This window comes from Lichenostomus cassidix, chromosome W (genome assembly GCF_008360975.1).
Source record: "Lichenostomus cassidix isolate B80296 chromosome W, HeHo_3.0, whole genome shotgun sequence".
Taxonomy (NCBI): domain Eukaryota; kingdom Metazoa; phylum Chordata; class Aves; order Passeriformes; family Meliphagidae; genus Lichenostomus; species Lichenostomus cassidix.
In genome coordinates this window covers 11,439,008-11,463,167 of record NC_139510.1, presented here as the reverse complement: position 1 = coordinate 11,463,167, position 24,160 = coordinate 11,439,008, and the positions used below count along the sequence as shown (strand labels likewise).

At 44.4% G+C, this 24,160-nt stretch overlaps 1 long non-coding RNA gene across 1 annotated transcript in view; it reads left to right on the top strand.

Annotated features, from left to right (window-relative positions):
- LOC146425498 (uncharacterized) overlaps positions 1–23,512 on the top strand; it is an 83,677-nt gene extending 60,165 nt beyond the window's left edge. The window contains exons 2-3 of the long non-coding RNA XR_014846595.1: positions 4,335–4,437; positions 23,458–23,512. This is a non-coding gene — a long non-coding RNA (uncharacterized LOC146425498). The remainder of the gene's footprint in view (positions 1–4,334; positions 4,438–23,457) is intronic.
- Positions 23,513–24,160: the final 648 nt, after the last annotated feature.

Genomic DNA, 24,160 nt, shown 5'->3' with positions numbered 1-24,160 from the left:
GGTCCATTTAAAAGCCTCCATCAGGCCTTAACTGTCTTGGCAGAAAATGAAACCTGTAACTTTTTTTCTGAATCAAGTGGCTTTTGTGAATTATACAGCCTCCTGAAGCATTGGCAGCTTGTCTCAGTGCTGTATATTTGTGGTCAGTGATGGTGTAGATGAGCAGAAGTCAGTTTGTATTTAGAGTTGTAAGCATTTGCCTCCATTAAAGCCTACTTTATTCCTCTGTGTCTGAACAGCAAAATTCATGTGGCCTGCAAAACACCAGCCTTTTATTCTGGAGACAAAGATAACCAATGCATTTGCAAGTTCCAGTCCTGAGAAATTACTCTGATTTTGTATCTCATGCCAGAGAGTTATTAGTCCGATCATTTTCCTGCCAAGTTCAATGAGCATTTATTCAACTCAGCCATTGGTAGGAGCAGAGCTGGGCAGGGTTTGTAGGAGTATGTACTCTTCTTTCCAGGTTCCTCAGTCATGCTCATCACCACAATCTCTAGGCATCTCTGATGTTTATTTGATCCTCAAAAAGGTGGCCTTGGACATGTGTCCCTCTGCTTTTACCTGCGTGGAAAGGACAGAGTTGGCACATCTTGCACTTACACATCCTGGTAGGCATGTCACTTTCCCAAGACAAGTGAGAAAAGGTGCTTTTCTCTTCAAAGGAAATAAAATCCACAAGAGGAAAAAAAACCAACCTATATCAACACATTTTACACACCACAAGGAAGCAGAATCAAAGCAAATTCATTATTCAGGTTTCCCAGCCAGCAGTCTGGTAAACCCCTTGTGTTGGTTTTGCTGTATTGGCTTTGCTTGGCCTAGTTTTTGCTAGGGGGGGCCACAAATGTGGCTCCTCTGTGAAGCTTCTGGAAGCTTTCACCATGCCCAGCAGAGCCAATCCCCGAGGGCCCTGAAGATGATGGACATGCTGCTGGACAAGCCTTGGCCAATTAGAGATGTCAGTTACGCCTCTGTGATAATATATTTAAGAAGAAATCAAAACAAGAAGGGGGCACTTCCTTTTAGACAGAGAAAGAGGAGGAAGTGAGAATATGTGAGAGAAAACAACAGGGAGTCACCAAGGTCAGTGGAGAAGGTGGGGGAGGAGGTGCTCCTGGCACCAGAGCTGAGGGTCCTCTGCAGGCAGTGATGAGGACCATAGTGGAGTAGGTTGCCGCCCTGCAGTCCATGGGGTCCATGGGGGATGCAGAGATCTACTTGCAGCCTGTGGGGAGGTGCCCACGCCAGAGCAGGTGGATGCCTGGAGGAGGCTGTGATCCAGTGGGAGTCCCAGTGGAGAGAGAGGCCTTGCTCTCAAGATGGAACAGCCTGGCCTCGTAGGTCTGCACCCTGTGGACGAGGGACCCCACGAAGCAGCAGTTTTGGGAGGACTGTCTGCCCATGGGGGTAGCTCATGTTGCGGCAGGTTGGGGTGGACTGCTGCTCATGAGAGTGGACCCACACTGGAGGAGTTCACAGAGAGCTGCCTCCTATGGGAGGGACCCCATGGTTACGCAGAGGAAAAGCCTTCTCTCTCAGAGCAGCAGAAGGAGATCCTGATGATGAACTGACCAAACCCCCATGTCCTCCCTGCTGAGCTGCTGGTGGGAAGGAGGGAGGGGAGTGAGCGGAGAAAACGGTGTCTTTGACGGCTTTGTTTTTACTTCTCATTATCCTTCTCTTTTTCTGTAGTAATAAAATTTCACTTTGTAACTTTAGGAGGTGCCTATTTTGTCCTTGGAGCATCTCCCAGTCCTTATCTCAACTCATGAGCCCTAAGTGTATTAACTTTTTTTCCTTCCCTCTCCTCTGCCCAGTTGTGGGGGGGAGAAAGTGCGCGAGTAGATGCTGTGGGTACCTTGGTGTTTGGCCAGGGTCTAACCCACGTCATTTGCTTAGCCCAGAACATCAGCAAGGTGTCTTTAGCATCTAAGAGAAATTTAAACTCTTCAAAAGCTGTTGTGGTAGGCCTGAAGAAGTGTCTGAAGGGTTGGGAGAAAACGCACCCCTGTGTTCATGTGTTGGTTTTGTTTAGCCCAGTTTTTGCTAGTGGGTGGGGAGTGGTACAAAGATGGCTCCTGTGTGTCCTATGTGAAGGTTCTGAAACTTTTCACCATGTCCAGCAGAGTCAATCTCTGATAGCTCTGAAGATGATGGACATGCTGCTGGCCAAGCCTGGGCCAATTAGAGATGTTAGTTACGCCTCTGTGAAAGCATATTTAAGAAGAAATCAAAACAATGTGAGCACACACTTCCTTTTAGCCAGAGGAGGAGCAGGAGGTGAGAATATGTGAGAGAAAACAACAGGGAGTCACCAAGGTCAGTGGAGAAGGTGGGGGAGGAGGTGCTCCAGGTGCCAGAGCAAACAACCCTCTGCAGGCCGTGGTGAAGACTACGGGGGAGCAGGTGGTCTCCCTGCAGCCCATGGGGTCCACCGGGGTGCAGAAATCCACCCACAGCCCATGGGGAGGTGCTCACACCAGAGTGGGTGGATGCCTGGAGGAAGCTGTGATCCAGTGGGAGTCCCAGTACAGAGAAAGGCCTTGCTCCCAAGATGGAAACAGCCTTGCCTCAGTTTGGAAGTTTGCACTCTATGAACAATAACTCGTGTGCAGCAGATTCGGGCGGCTGCTGCTCGTGAGAGTGGACCCACACCAAAGAAGTTTGTAGAGGACTGTCTCCTGTGGGAAGGACCCATGGCTATGTAGAGGATTCCTCTCCCTGTGCAGTGGAAGAAATTTTGGTGATGGACTGACAAAAAAAAAAACCCATACCCTGTCCCCTGGTTCCTCTGGAAGGATGGAGGGGGGTGAGTAGAGATATGGTATCTTAAGAGCTTATTTTTACTTCTCATTTGCCTCCTCTGACTCTGTTCAGGGTTAGGTTAGCAATAAATCACTTTGCAGCTTTAGGTTTTCAGGCTCTTTTGCTCTTCGATGCATCCTCCCCAGTTCCTTATCTCACTCAACTCATGAGGTCTGTGTGTGTGTGTGAGTTTTGTTTGGTTTTTTTTTTCCCCTCCCCTCTGCACAGCTGTGGCAGGGGAGAACAGAGAGTAGATGTCATAGGTGCCTGGCATTTGGCCTGGGTCAAACCACAACACCCCTATTATTAAGGCATGGCACAAAAATAGTTCCCAATATTTTCTCACACTCTGGAGAATGTTTTTAACTAGGCCTTTTCCTGCCTTACTGGCCCCATGCTTGGCTTTCCCCTACAAGCCTTGTCCAGCATTGCAGAATGAGATTGGGGCAGTTAGCTCAACTTTTGTGGCTAATTGCTAGCTCAACCCAACTGATTTCCCACAAGAAACAAGGAGAGACTTTCAACCAGAAAACTGAATATCAGTTTATATGATAACCCATTATACATGGGCTCCTATCCCTACTGGAGGCAAGAACATATTAATACAGTGCAAACACTGCATACCTGCAGAAGGCTTAACTTTTGGACCTGAATTCTAGTTGTGAATCTGTGGTGAGAAGTTATTAAGAAAAATAGTCTCTCATAAATGAGAAGTTAATTTAAATCCCTCTTGCACTGCATACACAAAGAAAGCTTGATGTACTGCCCAAGTTTTAAGGTACATTTCAGCAGCAAGTAGAACAAGCTCTGAAAATTTGAGGAAACAATATACTATTTAAAAATACAGCTGCAAAATGTTTCTCTTTTTTTTTTTTTTTTTTTTAATAAAGAAAGCAAGCTCCCAAGAATCAATGTGAGATAAAAGAGAAAGACACACAGGAGACATCACAGGTTTCCAGGAATAGAAACAGGGTCAACATTTTCTGTTGTGGGGTGTGTTAGTCTGTTGAGTTGCCATAAAGGGAAACTAATAACTCAGGCCTGCTGTCAAGCTAGGCTGGGCTAACACTAAATGGTGGTGATGCTTTGATGGACACACTTTTCTATCCCCACTGGGCCCCTCAGTGGCAGCCTCAGTAGGCGGAGAAAAAGTAAAAGGATAAATCCCCTTGCTCAGCACAAAGCACAGTTTTGGAATCCATACAGCAACCAGGTGCAGATAGAGGCAAGGTCTCTACCCCAGCTGGTTCTTATCCAGAAGTTTTATGACCATCTTATTGTGTGTTGTCAACAAGCTGATGTGAGTCAGGGTATGTTAGCTTTAGCCTTTGGTGATCTTGGAGACAATGGGACACAGCTCATCCAGCCTTTACAGTGTCCTTTCCTGAGAGATGGAGAGGTCATGTCCTTTGCTATTAATTCTGTTATACCTTTTGCTGCGATAAAATCTGGGTTTCTGCAGCTGTATGGTGGCCAACCAAGCTGTTGCCTTAATTTTGCTTTCCCCCTTTGTATCCCAAATGCAGAGAAGCAGAGGGAGCTGGCTCGGAAGGGTTCCCTGAAGAATGGCAACGTGGGAAGCCCAGTTAATCAGCAGCCCAAGAAGAACAACGTGATGGCAAGAACAAGGTAAAGAACTAGAAAAGCGCTCATCTGTGCTCTAAGCTGCAATCCCTAATGACCTTAGGATGGGCAAGGATGATATTCATTGCTGTTTGCCTACTGCCAAACACACAGGGAGAGCAGTGATGACCCTTCCCAGAGATGACAGGCCAAATGCTGTGTTGCATCCTATCCCCTGGGGAAATGCAGGGACAGTGGGGCTCAGGACTGGTGACAATGCAGCCTGAAGGAGGCAAAAGCAGCCCAGCCTGGTTGAAATTAGGGGTTGGATATGACTGTCTTACATGTTCTGGGTAGTCTCACATAACACCTAATCCTGACAGCAGAAGAGTGCATGATGCCGCTTCACGTAACACAAACTGGTTTAGAGCTTAGTTCTGCTTTGGCTGCTTTTATCACAGTAGTTCCCCTGTTCCTTTTTAATGATGACCCCTTCGCCATACTTATTGACTTAAGAAAGGCTTGTGAACAATCCATCTCTGTGTGCTTTGCTATATACATCCTCCTCACTTGAAACAGCATGGTCATACTTTGCTGGAACTGCTTTGGCACATCTCTGTATGACAGTATCAGACAGTGCCACAAACTGCTGTAAAGAAGAATGTTATTGGATGAATACTTTCATTTAGAGTGTTTCTATTGTTTCCATGCAAGCTTCAGTACACTAGTGTATCATTTACCTGCATTCAGGAGGAAGGAACCCCCCCTGAGTTCACAGTGTCACCAAAACTGCAGGAAAAACAAAACCTCTCCAACAACATTATAGTATTGTCACCTAATCTGCGGGAAAAAGAAAAAACCCTCCAACAACATTTTAATGTTAGAGAGTTAAGGCATTACTTTATTATCTGGCCAGGATGTTGTTCTGGCCAGGATGTACCACAGAAATCATCTCCTCCACACATAGCCCGGGTGTGCAGAGAGAATCATTCCAGGATACATGGCTTTTACCTGATTTTTCAGATATTTTATACAGTAAAAATACATAGAAAAGTATTGGGCCAGTGTTCATTGGTTCAAAGTTGAGCAAACCCCCGATATTCAGTCTCTCATTGGATCCGAATCTCTTCGCCTCTGATACTAATTAGATTTTTTGTTCTTCAATTTTTCTTATCATTCTTTTTGGGATCAGATGCCTTCACTCCTGCTGGAGGTGGCGTCTGGGGTAGATTTTTGTGATAGCCACTAACGCAGTGGGGGGAGGAGGGGTAGAAACAGGCCTCTGCGTTTACCGAAAGTGTCTCTAAGGCTATCGAGAGATCACTCCAGCCAGCACTGCTCTGGTGCTGTACAGAAAGACCCTTCTCACACCCGAGCCGGTGTAAGGCACAGATTCTCACTCACCCAGAGAGCCGGATAGCTCACGCGTTACCAGAGACAAAGAATCCAGAGGCTCAATCAGCTGGATGTTCCAGAAGTTTATTCCAAAGGTGTCCAGCGTGAAAGAGGAGGAAGAACCCCACGTGTCCCTAGATATAGGGATCACCTGGGGTCAGGGGAGAGGAGGCGGGGGGAACACCACAACCAATGGGAGAAGGGAGGGATGGAGTCAGGGGTTAGGTTACAGCCAGGGGGATTTACATAATTTGGGGAGGGACTTATCATGTTACTCAGACTAGGATGTTTCCCACCAGTGAAGCCCTGCTGTACTGGAACCACTTGGCTCCCCAGCAGTTCCTGAGGTGGTATCGCACCACCACATCTCCCCCTTCCTTATTTAAAGGAAAGGCCTCCCCTACTTGCTTAGTTAAACACTTATTGAGGCAACCGAACAAGCTTAGAACAAGAAAAATTATTAGGATCACCCACAGTCCAGTTTTAACTAAGGAAAATTTCTTTTTCCGGGGCAAAGATGAGCAGAACGCTTTGACTCAAGTCATACAAAATTTTAATGCTTTGACTAAAGTTATACAAAATTTTTACACTGGTATATTTTCCAACAGTATTAGAGAGTCAAGGCATTGCTTTATTTTCTGGCCAGGATGTTGTTCTGGCCAGGATGTGCCACAGAAATCATTTCATCCACACATAGCCTGGGTGTGCAGAGAGAATCATTCCATGACACATGATCTTTACAAGATTTTCTTCCAAACTTTATACAGTCAAAACTCATAGAGATGTATTGGTTCAATATTCATTGGTCTAAAGTTGTGTAGCCCTTAGTATTTGGTTTCCTATTGGATCTGAATTTCTTTGCCTCTGATGTTAATTAGATCTTCACTCCTTGATTTTCTTATCAGTCCTCTCCGGACTAGATGTCTTCAACTCTGCCAGAGGCAGCGTATGGGGTAGATGTTCATGGATGGCTGTTGATGTTCTGTTGATGTTCTGTTGATGTTCCGTTGATGGACTTGATCTTTTTTGGTATGTTTTGGGCTACTCCAAGTCTGTTGATATGTTAAGCTCATCTCCATAGAGTGGTGCTACATCCCTTAAAAAAAACTTTAAAAATTCCTTTCCCCAAGGAAAAGGCAAACCAAGCCTGACTAGAGAAATAAAATAAAAAAAAAATTAAAAGTTATATTGTTTTCAACAACAGGGTTATACTCTTTGCAGTTTTTAGTGGAGGACCTCACTTAGAATGACAGCAAAATATGATAGTTGCTTGAATTACCATATATTAAGTAGAACAGGAACTGCAGATCAGAGCTTCTCTGTTAATTAATTAATTCCCACACCCCCCAATAGTAGTCATAAATCATGGCAAGACGCTGTCAAGTTTTATTTGTAAGCCCCTGTGATGTTGTTGGAACACACTGCATTGCTCACTGCTTTATTTGGTTGTTGAGATCATACAAAGGAGCCAGACCCTTAGTGGCAGCAAGAAATTGGGCAGATGCTCTCAGCTGGCCTTTCCATGCTTCTACTTGTCTTCCAAATACAAGCTGGAAAAAATTTGATTTCTTTTGGCAATAGGCTGAATGCTAGTTTCCCAAGAGGAATGGTAGAAGATTTGCTGCTTGAGAATTTTAGAAACACTGAAATTAGGGAAGGAAGATGGTAAGGGAGAGAAGATGGGATAAGTACAGGTGCCTACTCGTAAAATTAGTGACTTCTGCTTGGAGGGGCTGCTTTTTCTGAGCTGCCAATGAAGAGTGATTTGGGTGGGGAAGGACTGAGCAATGACACCCATCAACAAAAGCTTTTGAACAGCCAGTTCAGTCCATTTGTGTACACCTGAGCACAGTTAAGAAGACATGGATGCTTCCACTGCCAAGCAGAGCCTGCTGGCAGTAGACTTGCTTTTCTTAGTTACTTTTCACACAGCTTTTAGAAGCATCCCTTGGTATCTGCAAAACAGAGGTTTGCAGCCATTGCTTTAGTAGCAGATGTAGCCAAGCTCCATTGCTCCCACATGGCTGGGAGGTGTCTGGCACAGGCAACCCCAGGAAGACAGAAACACCACAAGCTTGTTCAAGCAACTCTTCACAAGATAATGGCTGCAGTACACTGGGAGATATTCCAGTGGGATACTCTGCACAATGTTCAGGTTATGGTAGTTCTTAAAAGTCTAAACTGTTGGCTTTCTCTGGTCTCTGCAGGAGGAGAATAAGCTCAAGCCATTTCCACTTTTTTAATAGTTCTGCTCTTGTCCTCATCAAATATGTTTTCCTTCATTCTGAGGCGCAAAATTGACTCCACAACTCAGATAGTTATGAAGTAGGTATGCATTTATTCCAGCTGGGGTGCATGGGGGGTAGCCCCTCCAAAAGCATGCACACCGTCAGCAGCACTTCACTTGGTTTATATTAGGTTACAGGTTACATATGCATAAAGTTAGACAAAGCCCCTATACATATTCATTACCTATCCCCGCTTCATATTATAATGAGTTCAAAGTTCATTTAAATATGCTCGCGCAAGCGCAGGGTCTCAAATCAATTGTGGGTAAGGGTTCCAAATGATTAATGAGGGCGAAGTCAGTAGTCTTCCTCACGATGAACTCTTCACCCTGTTCACTTGCACATGCCCCCTTGGTTCTTGGTCCAAGTCCAAGCCTGAGAACCAACTTGTACCAGTTCTGGGGTCCGAGGGCAGGATGTGCGGTCACACTCAGTAGTTTTTCTCAATTATTTAGCTCTCTTCTCTCTATCCTCCCCGATACGAGGTAGGCACAAAATCATTAAGCGAATAATAAATTGTCTTCAGCAGGCAACTCTTAGTAAATCATTATCCAATCTCTGGCCTTCTAAATCAGTTCAAAAATTATTATTATTATTATTATTATTATTATTATTATTATCCAGCTTCTAGTTCTCTTAAATTAATAATTTATAGCTTACCCTTAATCAGTCCCCCCTTTTCTATAAAATTAGTAAATTCTTTTATGTCGCTGTTGAGCAGCTAGCAGAGTAAAGAACTCAGTTCTCAGTGGCAAGAAGGAAAGACCTTTATTGTTTTGATTTCATCATATATATAGAGTTTTCAAAAGTCACCCAGATTGGTCAGCCAGAAACCTCCCCCTAGGCCTGATTGGCCAGGCCTGCACCGTCCAGATCTTGGGACACTGTTTTTAATAACATCCAAACTTTATTTATAAAACACAAAAAGAATTCTCATGGGAAAGACCTGCGCTAGCCACACTTTTACTAGTAAATAGATTCTTCTTCTAGCAAGCTTCTGCGATAAGTATCTCTCAATGCCTTACCATATACATTCGATAAAGTAGTTAAAATGGATAGCCTCTTTAACATCCTACAATTCCAAACAAATAGCAGAACAGATAACACAAGACTAATACCTACCAAAATTAGTAAAACAATTATGGGGTGACATAATGTATTAAGGATACCAGTTGCAATAGGTGACCATCCAAAAAGCATATCCCACCAGTGGTGATCCGCATCCTGTCTTGCTCTTTCTAAGACTCTGCTCATTTCCTCTGCATCATGGTGAATGGCTATTAAAGTTTTCTTTTTACTTTTTTGAATTCCTTTTAGGATGTTAATTAAGTCTTTATGCTCTACTAATTGTCTTACCAGCATAAGGTTCATCCCAATAGGTGTTGATGATAATTCATGATACATTGTGTAATTGGACTTTATCAATTGATGAGATACAACTGGTGCCAAATACAAAAAGTCACTGTCGGGGGTTGAGTACATTTAGAATTTCTTCCCATTCCTGTTACTAAGCAACAAATAGTTGGATGTTTAGAGCCAGCAAGTCTTTTGTAAAAGACAAAAGGTGTGCTTGGGCAGGGCAGGGTAAGGGAAGAGGCAGCCCTTGGAAAGCTCTCTCATGGTTTGGACGCTGAGAGGAGAGATGGCTCTTTGCTTTTTGGCTGCAACCAGAGGAAATCCAACGGTGCCCTGTTCTTTTTCTTCTCCTGGCTGGGTGAGCTTTGATTCAACCTTTTTCCCACTGGGAAGTGCACGTTTCCCCAGGCTGCGTTTTCCCTCAGCTGCTGCCGGGAGAGTCCGGCTGCCTCTGCTGCCTGCCCCCGCCCTCTGCCACACACAAGACCGCGGTGTCTGCTGTGACTGCAGAAATCCTTGCTACCTCGCTAGCTAGCCGGGGAGAGAGCCAGCTCCTACCCCTGCCGCCCTGCTTTCTCGCTGCTCTGAGCTGCTTTGCCGCCCTGCCTGCTTTTTCAGCCTGCCCGCCATTACCAGCCGCCTGAGGCTGACCTGACCCTGCGCCACAGCGCCACCTGCAGCCGCTCGGGAGTCATCGCACCTGCCCTGACCTGCTCAACAGCGCCCCTGCTGCTTGCAACCGTTATTACACCACACGGGAAAAGGCTCGGCAGCTCACAAGTCATCTGCTCTTGGTTTTCTGGTTCTAGTTGTGGTTGCTATTATTGTTATTGCTTGTTTATAGATACTAGTAAAGAACTGATACTCCTTTTTTCCCATACCTTTGCCTGAAAGCCCTTGATTTACAAAATTAAATAATTCGGAGGGAGGGGAAAAATCACATTCTCTGTCCTAAGGGAGGGTTCAACCTCTCTTGGCAGACACCTGTCTTTCAAACCAAGACAGTCACACCCAATGATCTTCACAAAATTACAAATACAAAAATTAGAATGATTCCTAACATCCAAAGTAACATTGTCATTATCTGTTTCTATGAAAACACGCATTGTTCTTAAGCTAACACAGCCCTGACCAATATATACAAGTACTGTTTTCTGACTAGTATCCGGGTGAACTTCAAAGTGGCACATGCTTTGCTCAACATCTAAGCATATATCTTTGGCATTAATTGTGTTACTCTCACACATAAACCCTTGTTGTTCTCATGTAATGCATGATTCTAAAGTTACAGTTTGCCAATTTTTAATAAAACATATTTCTTTTGAAATATTAGAGTGGATTTTAAATGCTAAATTAAAATTCAAAAAATGGCCAAGAACTGTAACAGAAGAGGCTTTTTCATATTGAAAACCCAGGTTCTATTTTCCTGCATCCCACCTGGATTTTTTCATTAACGATACCGGGTAGGGTCATGATCCACTCATCTCGATTCCAAACCTATTCAGGTGGGTGGTAAATTTCATCATCATGCATTAAAATTATAGCCAAATCCAGACGGCTGTCTGTAGGGTAGTTTCCTTGAAAGCTGGTACGCCCTATGAGGGCTTGTGACCAAGGCCATTCAGTATCGCCCTGGCTAAAAGTACCTCTTTTTCCTTGAAGTATGGTTATAATTGTGAGAACACCAATGAGAGTAACTTTTCTAATTGCATTCATTTTATCCGGGTAAATTTCAATTTCAGTTCATTATCGTTAGAAGCCACTTTCCAAGGGGTCTCTGGAGCCTTCTTCACTCGAGTGTGATGAATCCAGGCGCTCTTTTCTTTGATTTTGATCACAGTGAAAGTGGTAAGGAGTACTTGAAATGGTCCTTCCCACTGTGGCTCCAAAGTTTTCTCTGTAAGAGACTTAACACAGACATAATCTCCAGGTTGAATGTTGTGTACTGGGCTGTCTAGGCCCCGACTCTGAGTTCCAGCCACATGCTTTTCAATTTTCCTGAGTTGCTTACTCAAGGGCACCATATAGGCGGTCAGTGTTTCCCCCCCAGCTTGGGTGGATAGTCCTTTCTGTACTCCATATGGTCTCCCATAGACCATTTCAAAAGGACTTAATTTTTCTTTCGTTCTGGGTTTAGTTCGGATTCGAAACAATGCAAGTGGAAGAGATTGGGACCAGGGTAAACTGGCTTCTTGCCCCAATCTTACAATTTGCTGTTTGATTAGGTGGTTCATTTTCTCCACCTGACCACTTGACTGTGGGTGGCATGGGGTGTGAAGCTCCCAATCTATGCCTAAATGATGGCTAACTTTCTGTACCACTTTTGAAATGAAATGTGGTCCTCTATCTGAGGACATTGTGGCTGGAACTCCGAAGCATGGTATTATTTCTTGTAGCAATACCTTGGTTACTTCTCGGGCTTTGACAGTTCTAGTGGGAAAGGCTTCTGGCCATCCTGAAAAGGTATCTGTTAATACCAACAAGTACCGATACCCCCCTTTTCTTGGGAGTTCTGAAAAATCAATTTGCCACTGCTGTGCAGGCCCATTCCCTTTCCCAATTTGGCCCAATTTTGGTTTGGGGATCTTTTTAGGGCTAGTCTGGAGGCAAAGGTCACACTGTCGGGTTACCTGTGTGATGGTAGCATATAAATTTCTGGCAATAATTCTTTCAATTAAATATTTGTGTAGGGCATCTATTCCCCAATGTGTCTTTTGGTATTCTTCTCTTACTAGTGCCCACACTAAATGAGAGGGAATGACCAACTTCCCCTGTGCAGTAATAGCCCAACCCTCTTCATTATATGACCCATTCTGATCTTCAATTAGTTTTCTGTCCTCTTTGTTATAGGTTGGCTTACCTTCTAGGGAGATTTGGCTGTCTGGAATTAAAGCCCCTTCAGTTGTCACTTCACCTTTCACTGCTTCTTTTGCCTCTCTGTCTGCCAGATCATTTCCTTCTTCCAATTCTGAGCTCACTTTCTGGTGTGCCTTAATGTGCATGATTGCTACCTTCTCAGGTAGCTGGACTGCTTCCAACAGCCAGGTTATCTCTTGTGCATGTTTAATGTTTTTCCTTGTGAGTTCAACAGTCCCCTTTCATTCCAAATGGCTCCGTGTGCATGTACAACTCCACATGCATACTTTGAGTCTGTATAAATGTTTATCTTTTTTCCTTTTGCTATTTCCAAAGCATGGGTTAAAGCAATTATTTCAGCTTTCTGGGCAGAAGTGTTTATTGGTAAGGGTCCAGATTCTATTACCTTTTTGCTGGTGGTGACTGCATACCCTGCATGTCGCTTTCCACTGATGAAAGAAGCTGGGTTGACAATGTTAGTGACCACTATTTCCACATTGTCCTGCTCCACCATGATGGCTTGGTATTTCAGGAACCTCTGTGGGGAAAGCCAGTGTCCGTCTTTCATTTCCAGCACTGCGGACACTGTATGGGGCGCTAGCACAGTCATTTTCTGGCCCAAGGTGAACTTGCGTGCCTCTTGGATGTTTAGCACGACTGCTGCGACAGCCCTGAGGCACCCCGGCCATCCTTTGGCTGCTGCATCTAGCTGCTTAGACAGATAAGCAACTGCCCGTCGATATGGGCCCAGGTCTTGTGCTAGTATTCCCAGGGCAATCCCCTGCTTCTCATGAGAAAACAGAAAAAATGGTTTACTCACATCTGGAAGTCCCAAAGCTGGAGCTGACATCAGGGCATTCTTCAGTTGTTTGAAGGCCCTCGTGGCCTCCTTCATCCACTGAAGATTTCTGCTTTCCTTTTTGATGAGCTCATACAAAGGTTTTACAAGGACCCCATAACTAAGGATCCAAAGCCTTCACCATCCTGTCATCCCCAGGAAAGTCCGTAGCTCCTTTACAGTTTGGGTTTCGGGGTTTGGTAAATGGCCTCTTTCCGGTCTTGTCCCAAAGTTCGCTGCCCAGCACTGATTTCATAACCCAAATAAATTACTTTTGGTTTTACTACTTGAGCCTTTTTTTTGGACACCCTGTACCCTTGGAGCCCCAGGAAATTTAGTAAACTTACTGTCCAGAGTACACAGGCTTCTTCTGTCCGGGTAGCTATTAAGATGTCATCAACATATTGCAATAGCTTGCCTTCTTCAGAGGGGGCTTCCCAGGATTCCAGGTCTTTTGATAGTTGATCCCCGAATAGGGTGGGACTGTTCTTGGATCCTTGAGGCAACACCGTCCAAGTGAGCTGAGTTTTGCATCCGCTTTTGGGATTTTCCCATTCGAATGCAAATATTTTCTGGCTGGCTTCATGGAGAGGGAGGCAAAAGAAGGCATCTTTCAAATCTAAAACAGTAAACCAGGTTAGTTCAGGTGTTAGCTCAGTTAGTAGCATGTAGGGATTTGACACCACAGGATAGAGGTCCTCAGTTATTTTGTTTACTGCCCTTAAATCTTGTACCACCTGATACAACCCATCAGGTTTGAGAACTGGTAAAATGGGGGTGTTAAAATCAGATTTGCACTCTCTCAACAGCCCTAGCTGTAAAAAGTTTTCAATCACTGGGCTAATTCCTTCCTTGTCTTCTTTCTTAAGGGGGCATTGTTTAACTCTGACTGGTTGTTTCCCTTCTTTCAACTTAATTTGTATCGGAGGTGCATTTTTAGCTCTTCCAGGTACGTTTGTTGCCCATACCCCAGGGAATACTTGATTCATAATTTCTTCCCTAATTTCTCCCTCAGCCTCTGTGGTTGTTAGAATTAAACTTAATATTTCAACATATTGTTGATCATTTACCTTCAGAGTAATTTCCCCATCTTTGAATGAAATGGTTGCTTGTAACTGTTCCAACAGATCTCTGCCCAAAAGGGCTTTTGGAGATCTGGGCATGTACAAAAACTTGTGAATACCCCATTGCTTTCCCAGTTTATACTTTAAAGGTTTGCAAAAATATGCTTTTTTCAGATTGGCCAGTTGCCCCTTGAACCATGATATAATCATCCTCCACCGGCATTAAAGCTTTATTTAAAACTGAATATGTTGCCCCCGTGTCCACCAAAAATTCTATTTCTTTTTCTTTTTCCCCTAGCTTCATTATAACCAGTGGATCTGCTAGGGTGGACTCCTCTGATCTTCTTCAGTCTTCTTTCATGTGTGCGATGACTCCTTCTCAACCCCGTCTTCTTTGCTGATTGTTCTGTTTTCTTTTTGGACATTGGCTCTTCCAATGACCAAATTCCTTACAGTTAGCACACTGGTCTTTACCTAACTTAGATGGGCCTTGTCTGGGTGGTCCCTGCCTGGGTGGTCCTTGCTCATATTTTTCCTTTCTTTCTTCTCCTATTGTTGCTACTTACTTTCTCATTCCTTGTTTGTACCCTTCTTCTCGATAGCTAAATGCTCTCCATGCTTCATTTAATAAGGTCTCTAAGTTTCTCACATCCGCCCCCTGGAGCTTCTGAAGTTTGTGTCTAATGTCCCCTGTTGACTGCCCCAAAAACAGATTTACTAGTTGCTGTATTCCTACATCAGATTCAGGATCTAATGTAGTGTGGTGGTGCATGGCATCTCTCAGGTGATCTAGGAAGTCAGATGGTGGCTTGGAAGGACCCTGTTTAATTGCATATAAGGCTGACCAATTAATGATTTTAGGAATGGCCCTTTCCATCCCCTTTGCTACCCATTCCTGGTAATCTTTTAATTTTTGCCTTTCTGCTGACCTGTTTGGATCCCAGTGTAGGTCTTGAAGTGGGAAATAATCTTTTACATCTTGGTGTTGTGTTTTATTAAAGTCCTCTGCCAAATCCCCTGATGTTTTTAAAATTAATTATTTTTCAGTTTCAGTTAATGCATCCAATAGCAAATGCATATTTCAGGGTTTGACCCTGACTAAATGCCAGGCACCTCGACTCTCTCTTGCTACAGAAAAAAACTGTAAAAATACACACCAATCTCGTGAGTCAAATGAGATAGGACACTGCCAGGAGGATGCACAGAAGAAAAAAGAGGGCAAACAGGCTCCAACTTGAAGTTGCAAAAAGTGATTTAATTGCCTAACAGAGTTGGAGGATAAATGCAAGGCAAAAATAAACTTTTCATACACTATTTTTTGTTCACTTCCCCCCCTCCCTCTTACGAACCCATAGTATTCACCCCCTTTCCTCTTTTATAACCAACAAGCCCGGGTAGGGAGGCAAGGTGTGAGGTATTTTCTCAGTCCACAGAGCAGATCCATAAATCTATTCATCACCACAATTCTTCTACTACAAATACTCTTTATCTCTACTTATTTCTCTCTCTCTCTCTCTCTCTCTCCAGACAGTTTTTTTCTGCTCTCACCCCCTCCCTCTTAAGAAGCAGTCTCTCCGCTCACCCCCCTTCCCTCTTTCCAAACCAGCAACACAGACAGGGGGCAGGGTAGGGGTTTTCTGGTCAGTCCAATCAGGGAGAGAGGTTCTCTACTTAGCCATGGGGTCCCTCCCACGAGAGACAGTCCTCTGGGAACTTCTTTGGCGTGGGTCCAATCTCACAAGCAACATCCCGCCCGAATTCTGCTGCAACATGAGTCCTCTTGTCCATAAGGTGCAGACTCTCCCGAGCCAAGGCCACGCTGCTTCCATCCCAGGAGCAAGGCCTTTCTCTCCCTTGCAAGGCCTCTATAGGTTTAACTCTTTCGATGAGACTCTAAACTGGATCACAGCTTCCTCTAGGCATCCACCTGCTCCTCTGGCGTGGGCTGTGGGTAGATTTCTGCATCCTTGTGGACTCCATGGGCTGCAGGGGGAACCTCCTGCTCCTCCCATGGTCTTCACCATGGCTAGCAGAGGGTTTTCAGCTCCAGCGCCTGGAGCACTGGAGCACCTCCTCCCCCACCTTCTTCACTGATCTTGGCATCTCCATGCTGTTCTCCATCCACATATTTTTACCTCCACCTCTTCCTCCTCCAACTACAAAGAAGTGCGTGCTTGCTTTGTTTTGATTTCTTCTTAAATATGTTTTCGCAGAGGCGTAACTAGCACTTCTAATTGGCCCAAACTTGGCCAGCAGCATGTCTATCACCTTCAGAGCCATCAGAGATTATGTCTGCTGGACTTGATGTAAAAACTTCCAGAACTTTCACTCAGGACACACAGGAGCTATCTTTGTGCCACTCCCCACCCCTCAGACACTTCCTCAGGCCTACCACCACAGCTTCTGAGTGGTCCAAATTTCTCCTAGATTTTAAAAAATACTTTACTGATGTTTTGGGCTAATTAAAACCAGCACAGCATATCACTCCAATCTGGATTGTGTTGTTTAATTATAAATCGCAAGCTGTCCTGGATTAATGATAAAATTCTCCTCCGAGAGCCAAGGGCTCTGACACCCCCTCCCCCACCCACAACAAAATTTCTTAGATGGAAGTGAAGAAAAAACTATTTATTTAACGAAACCACGCAGAGTGCCCTGCAAGGCACAGGGAAAGGGGAGGACAGGGGAAAAGGAGTTATTAAACCTGATTAAGCAGCTGGTAAATTTTAGTGTCCTTTTTCCTCAGACGTAGTTTCTCCTCTCCGGGCCCCCTCGAGGTGGGTGGCTGGGTGGAGTTGCCCCAGTAGCTCCCTGGAAGCTCTGCTGTCCTCCAAGCCCCCTTGGGTTTTTTGGGCGACAAAGCAGATCGAAGAAAAGGGTCCAAACAAAGAAAAATGATGAAAAAAAACAGGAACAGAGCTGGTCACTTCGACAGCGCGCAGTCTCCGGAGAGAGAGAGAGTCCTCCTTCTCCCCCTCCTTGCTCTCCCACAGCGAGGCTTGGCCACAGCGAGGCTTGGGGAAAAAGTTTTCAAAACAACCCGCACTTCTCTCTGCTGCTGAGTGTAGTTAAAGTCACAGGACCACATTTTCTGAGCATATAAGCCAACGATGGAATACAGGGTTATCATAACATCAGTCCAAGACACAAGTGTTTAGCGGTACCTACCGGATCAGTTTGATCATTTTTGGCCACCTTTTCCCATGCGTCTAGGTCGATTGTAGAAAAAGGTACCTTAATCAGCACTGCTTCTCCCTCTGGTCCCACTGCTTCCCTTAGGGGGGCTTGTAGCGCCTGTTTCCTGGTCCGAGATGCTGTCTGGGCAAGAGGGAGTTGGAGTCAATGTTCCTTCCGAGTCCACATCATCTTGTCTCCTAGGGGGAGGCTTAAGCGGATCAGTTAAATCCTGTTCTTGCATTTTTTGATAAACCTTATCTGATTTTATACATTGCTCTCCAATGCTGCAAGAGGAGCAGCACCTCTTAATTTTTCCCCTTTTATTTTTGTCTTCCTTTTCGAGGGCTAATACCATAGGGAGGTCTAATCCCACAATCTCTTTGCCATTCGGGGTGATTTTGAAGAGAGAAAAACATATCAGCATAAGAGACCTCACCCCATTTTCCTTCCCATCTTAAAAACAACATTAACTGTAACAGAGTGTTATATTCTAGAGACCCATATGGAGGCCATCTAATTCCATCATCTAGCTTGTACAAAGGCCACTACTGAGTTGAAAATTTGATAAGAGTTCTTTTATCTTCTGTACCTCCACTCCCTGCAATTTCCTTCCAATGTGCTAAAACACAGCCAAGTGGAGTTGTTTTAGGAACTTCTTTACTTTGCCCAGTTCCCATCTTATCTATTTCCTTCTCTCGGTTTTATCTCTCTTCCAGGCAAACCTCTTTTCACACTGCCTTACTGTTTTTTCCCAGTTTTCCTCCCGCACTGACCAGGTTTCAGGAACTAAATGACTCTTTCCACACACTAAGGCAATAACAGCTGCTTCTGACCACTTTGTCACAATAGTAAGCGCGTCCCTTTTGTTAAGATCTCCGCTTTTTACTTCAGCTATCCTATACTGAGCTTGAATTTCAGAATCCTCACACGCTGGACACCACTTTGATCTCAAACGAAAAACGCAATACCACTTTTTGTGACATGCAGCACACTCACACAATGCCCAAACCTTACAGTAATTATTTTTACATTCAAAACAAAAAGGTATTTTTGGCATCAGACAAGCATCACATTTATTTCACTCAAAGTCAAGCTGCTATGAGAGAGAAAAAAATAAAAATCAAGATTAATTACTGAGAGGGAGGAAGAAGAAAGAGAAAAAAAATAAAAACAACCACTCTTTATATACTCCTATTTTCACTAAGTAAATTAACTCAATATTCCCATTATTTTTCTAAAATTAAACTGCTAAGAAGGAACTTGGTGTTTTTGTCCACACAAAACTTTTATAATGCTCCAACTTAATTCTCTTTACAACCTGCCCAGTCGTTCTCTGACAGGCCGATAAAAAATAATATCTCCTAACTTCACAAGCCTGCAAACCTGACACCGTGTTAAAACCTACTAATCATACTGTGGCACAGCTGCTGTACTACATCCACATAAAGCCAAAGGTCTGGGGCTATGCTCTTTTGATGTAGCCACCGAAAAAGCAGTGTCTTTAACTGGCCGCGGTATAAAGTTTTCCTCTATTCACTTACCACTACAATTTCAAACAACTGCATACACTCACCCTAACACAACAATAAACACTTAATACAACACAACAAACACTTTTTGCGACCACAACAACAAATTACAACAAAAATTCCAAAAACCCACACTCGTATACCAAAGCTAATAATTCACAACCATACCCAAATATTCATTCCTATTAAACCATTTGCCTCACACTTCATCAACCAATCCCTCACTTGCTTATGCAGACTAATCTGCACCCCATACACACATACACAACACCGGTGTTAACAACACTTCAAACTAGTTTCCTTTCAAATTAGTTTCCTTAGGGATCCACTCGATCCACCACCAGGATCGCTTGCGGCCGCTCTATCGGTCAGCGAATCCCTCCTGCCAGCTAAAGACGACGAATTACCTTGCTGATTCCCGGTTCCCCTAGCCGATCGCTTGCAAGCTCACCACTCAGGGACGACGCTGCACACAGAGACGTCTCTCTGTGTCTTACCAGCAGCCCTAGTCATGCGTATATGACTTACAGGCTTCCCTATACCCAAAACACGTACTGTTTCTCCGCTGTATCAGATGGTCGTTGTTTGCCCCTGCAGTGAGTGGCCGAGGAGCAGAGGTCCTCCAGGAAAATCCCAGGGCACACCTAGGATGTCAGCCCCTCAGTCGATGCTGCAGCCAGGCAAACCTTGTCCACCTGGGGTGCCAAAATGAGGCACGGAATTGACTCCACAACTCAGATAGTTATGAAGTAGGTATGTGTTTATTCCAGCTGGGGTGCATGGGGGGTAGCCCAGCTTCTATTTCTCTTAAATTAATAATTTCTAGCTTACCCTAAATCAATTCAAGCAAACCACATTGCCTCTCCTAGTCTCTACTTCACCCTCTCCTTCTTTCCCAAGGTTTCTGTTCTGTATTTTCTGTATGGATTTCTTACATCCAGCTTCTAGTACCAGGTAGCCTTCACTATTCAGTCTTCTGGGTCAGGGGCACAGCCAGCCTTAGAGATGTCACTGTAATACCTGGAGAGAACGCAGCAGGCATACACCAATCCAGCGAGAAGCAGAGAGAGAGTTTATTGTTACAACTCCTGCTTATATGTGCTAAAATTCCATAGGTGATTGGTCAGTGGTCACCCACCTCCCGGGGTGATTGGCTGAAGACCTACAACGCCCAATTCCAAACATTCTCTGCCTTAAACCCAAAACAGATCAGGAAAACAGCAGGTGTTCAATTATTATTTACAAAATTCATCTCATTGTTTTTCATAGCTTGCATGGGAAAGGAGAGGTTCTCAGGGAAAAGCTTCTGCTTGCAGCTTTTCAATATCCACATTAGAGGTAAAAGGTTCTGAATCCATAACACACTCAGTCTCCCTAAGAGCAAATAATATGGGAACAAGCTTGGGGTGTTGCTGGCATACTCACTATGAGCACAGGCTGAGTCCACAACACCATCTGCACCACTTCTGCACAGACAGATATTGTAGCCTGCTCTGAGGATGACCTAAACGCATTTTGTCATAAAGTATTTCATGTTAAGTGATCAAAACCACCAAGACAAGAATCTCATACTAGGACACATGCAGATGAAAGCAGCTCTGGCTGCAATCTGGCTTTGTTCCAAGGACAGCGGGAAGCAAGGATAAGGACAATCAGGATGCAAGGGAAATATTTAGATTGAGGGCATAGGCATTGCCACAGTTTTTGTCTGTTGCAGAAAACTTGAAAATCTGTGTTATTATGAAAAAAGACATTTCTCAAGAAAAAGATGTAGTGATTTTTTAAAATTAGTTAAATAGCACCAAAAAAGGCTCTTCTCCTAGATCCCCAATAATGTTTTGTTTGCTCATGTTCAGTTTTGTGGATGAAAGAACTGTTGTGAAGTGGATACCATTGAATGAATGTGCTTTCCTTATTGTAAAAGCTCTGAAGCGTGTATTTCAACACACAAACTCAATCAAGTAATTAAAGGTGCAAAGTCATCATCAGCCTTTGTAATACTTCTGGTGAAGTGAAAGTCTAAGAAATAATAGAATTTTAAAAGAGCTAGTCTGACTGGACTCTTGCACTGCACCCACCAGCTCATATTCCTCATATTACTAAATTTAGGAGTGAGACCTCAAAAGTGCTGTGTTGTGGGGGGTCTGTAGGAGCTCATGCAGAAAGACCAAATCTCTGATTTTCAATAGAAAATTAGTAGGAGCACCAAGCCTCTGCCTTCCCCTAGCTTCCTTCTCCCATTTATTTATTGCTAGTGTCATGTACTCGTTGCTAGAGGAAAAAAATTTGCCAGAGGAAAAAATGAGCAATCTGATACAACAAGCAGTGCTAGTGATCAGGTTCACCAGAATGAAGTGTGGAGTGTCCCAACTGTTTTTTCTTCCAGGGAGGAGTGTGTTCTCAATGCATGTCCAGTGTTCATCCCTGTGAAACTGCTCTGAACTACCCAGAGACACAGCCTGCTTCCTCTGAATTGCACCCATTTAAATGCCTTCATCAATAAGGGAGGACTTGCAAGGAAGTTGTCTTGGTTTAAAAAAAACAGATGTCTGCCAAGGAAGGTGGGAACCTTCCTAGAATGGAAACATGACCCCCTGCCTCCAAATTATTATAATTTCTAAATGACGGGGCATCCAGGAAAAAATATGGGGAAAGGAATAACAGTTCTTTACTAGTATATATATATATATATATATATGTAAAACAGAACAGAACAAACAACAAAAAAAAACCCCAATAACAGAAGTTTTCCCACCCATTAAGCACCACTTTCTCCTTTGGTGTAGTTATGACCGCAACTGGCAGGGGGCACAGGTGGCTCTGGTGAGGCGACAGCAGCTCTTGCAGCCGGCAGAGGACACTAGCAGGCTCCCGTGAGGCAAGGAAAGTGCAATGATTCCCCTGCGGCTTCAGGGGGCACTCCGATGCAAGCTCAGTGTCTCGGTTTGAGACAAATTGGGGGGTGTGAACGCTCCCAAATTCCAGCAAGCCCCTACTCCACCCAGGCCTGGAAGTAATTTCCTTAGAGGAAAGTGAAAAGAACAAAACTGTTTATTTAACAAAACAAAAAAAAAATGCCCACAAGTCATGGAAAAAGGGAAAAGGACTTATTAAACCTGAGTAAACAGCTGATGGATTCAGTGTCCTTTTTTCCTTGGGCATAGCTTCCCCATCCGGGGGGTCCCAGTGGGCCAGGCGGAGTCGCTCTGGCGGCTCCTTGGAGGATTCTCGCCTACCGCCCTTCCAGGGGATCTTCTGATTCTCGGATAAGAAAGCAAGTTGAAAAAGAAAGTCCAAAAAGGAGACAAAGAAGAAGCAGTCCCAGGGAAAAAGCTTCTTGTTAGCTAACAAACCAAGCAGCAAGCCAAAGCAAGCAACCTAGCCAGCAGCAGATGGAAGCAGGACCCAGGAATGCCGCTCCCCCCCACGCGCCCAAGGCTGAGAAACCTGGGGGAGAGTTTCAAAACAACCTGCACCAGCAGAGCTTCTCCCGACTGCTAAACCTAGCTTAAAGTTACAGGAATCCATTTCTGGGCATAAAGCAGATGATAGGGAATACACCATTAAAGGGGATACACCATTATTTACAGTCAACCCAGAACACTTGGCAAACTTCTCAGGTGTTGGTGGAGGTTTGGGTGAAGGGGAAGAGAGGAAATTGCTCCTTTTGTAAACTCATAGGCAGCAATTGGTCTCGATACCACCCCTGGCAGCGGGCAAGAGTGGTGAAGGCAGGCAGGTCCGATCTTAGTGCCAAGTTACAACATAGCAATACCCCTGGCCAGATACACACACTGCATCACCCACGTGACTGCTCTCCTTGATCCCTGAACTGGAAGGGAAGAGACAACCCAGTCCTTCCCCCATCCCCTCGCAGGGTCCCGGCTAGGCTTACATCTCTAGTGATATCCCCCAAACCGCAAAGGTGGGGGGGGGTGAAGGAGGTGGGACAGTGACAATTCCCTGTACAAATGATTATGGGATACACCTTATGAGCCCTCCCCAAGACATAAGTGAAACAGAAAAAGCCAACTATCATATGGCTTTGCTCTAAACTATGTGTGGTACTGAGCTTTACTGTGTGGTTAACGGACAACATTTAATTTTTTCAGGCTTGTCATTCCCAATAAAGGATATTCATCATTAGATCAGAGTCCAGATGAAAAGCCACTGGTAGCCCTGGATACAGACAGGTATGCAAAGGGTTAATAAGATTATGTATGTCTGTGTATATATATATATTACAGTGCAAGCAAGCAAGCTTCCATGCCATAGTGCAACACTGAAGCTAATTCCTACTGAAACTGCTCATGGGCCACTTGCACTCTTCCTTGCTGTGCCCTTCGGCTTATGCTGCAAGAAGTCTTTGTGTGTAAACAAGTAGGAAGAGATGTGAGTAAAGAACACTTTTTGATGGAAAGGTCTCAGGGTTACAGATGAAAGTTTCTCTCCAGACTCCCTTGATGTAATTTCTCTGTGGGTGAAGTACAGCTTCATGACACAAGAAAGATAGGGCTAACCAGGGAATACAGGTCTCTCTAATTGATGTTTCCTTCTTTGCTGCATCTTGTCATTCCCTGCAGTGATGATGACTTCGACATGTCCAGATATTCCTCCTCAGGATACTCATCGGCTGAGGTGAGTTATACTGTTTCCTGCCAGCCTTGCCATGAATGCTAAAAGTTGAACAGCCAGAAACAACTTAGAATGGCCTTGTGCTGCCAGAAACAGCTCCACAAGGAATTTACCAGTGATGTAGACTCTATGAGCCTGGAAGGGGCCATGTCAGAAACTGTGTCATATTTCTGTCTTTCTTGTTGATCCAGTTGGCTCCATCCCCACACTTCCATGGCACAGACACAGATCTGCCCGTTGGCTGTTTTCACAGATACCTTTGGCTTCACTCAAGCTTTTCCCAGTTCTGCTCAGTTGTACAGTGGTGGCCCACATGGTGCAAATGCATCAACTTGTCTGTCACAGCAGCTCAGAAACTATATGCATACCAAGGACAAAAATTAAGGATCTGAGGGTGTGCTGTGATTTCCAGTTCTTGTGGGAGTCAGGGTCACCCAGTGTATGTTTGCTTGGAGCACCAGAAATTCTAAGGAGGACTTGCAAATATGAACTTTTGCCCTTTCAAAGAGAAAACGCAGGGAAGCTCTGGCTTGTTACTCCCTTTGTATTGTTTCTGAATATATTCCCAAGGTATCCTGTGAATTAGTTTTTCAGACTCCAGGTACTGCTTCTGCAGGATCTGATTTTACATTCAAGGTACTGAACAGCCAT